Raw genomic sequence first — 867 nt, 5'->3', positions numbered from 1 at the left:
AAAACGGTGCATTTTTCGGGATTTTTGACAGCAGACTTGTATACGTATATACGTATACAAGCCTTGCTCCTATTATTAAATTCTATATAAATACATAAAAAACTCCCCCCCCTGGTGGGAGTTACCCCCCAACCTCCCCCCCTCTCGCCGTTTTCGAGTTGTCCTCAAAAATAGTTGTAAGTAGCATAAGATATTAGGATAAGACATCACTTCGGGGCATTGTCGGCTCAAACAATTCAGCAGATTTTAAGAAATCCCACTTTTATTAAAAAGTTTTATAGAATTACCCATCCCCACCCTTTTTTATAAAACCGTATTGATTGCTCTAAATAGAAAATTGTTAGGGCAACACGAGGAAGAAAACCGCGTCGAGATCGGAGCAAGGACACCGAAACTACGATAAATTCTTCTTTTTGGCGGCCATTTTGTCCGCCATCTTGAAAAACCTAAAATAGCATATCTCCGGAATGGGTTGCCCGATCTTCACGGGACTCTCGACCCTCGAAAGGCCTGACTTCGCTCCGCTAAATAAATATCCAAAAATTGTAAAAAAAGTAGAGTCGACTCTACCAACCCGGTTTTTTCGCCAATCAGGTCGGGTGAGGGGCGCTCATCACAACAGTGAAAACCGCGGCCTCCTCCGATAAAAATTGGCAAAGTTATTACAGAAATTCGGATTGACGGCCATTTTGTACGCCATCTTGAATAATTTAAAAGCGTTATATCTCAAAAACTACTAATCCGATTTACAAAAGATATACATCAAACAAAAGGGCTCAAGCAGCCCGATTGGCCTGGGTGGTAGAGACGGCTCTACATAGAGTCGGAAAAATTTTCTAAATCTGTGATAAACCGACGAAACTAGGA

This window comes from Pieris brassicae (assembly GCF_905147105.1).
Source record: "Pieris brassicae chromosome W unlocalized genomic scaffold, ilPieBrab1.1 SUPER_W_unloc_3, whole genome shotgun sequence".
Taxonomy (NCBI): domain Eukaryota; kingdom Metazoa; phylum Arthropoda; class Insecta; order Lepidoptera; family Pieridae; genus Pieris; species Pieris brassicae.
Note: the sequence above shows the minus strand (reverse complement) of the source record.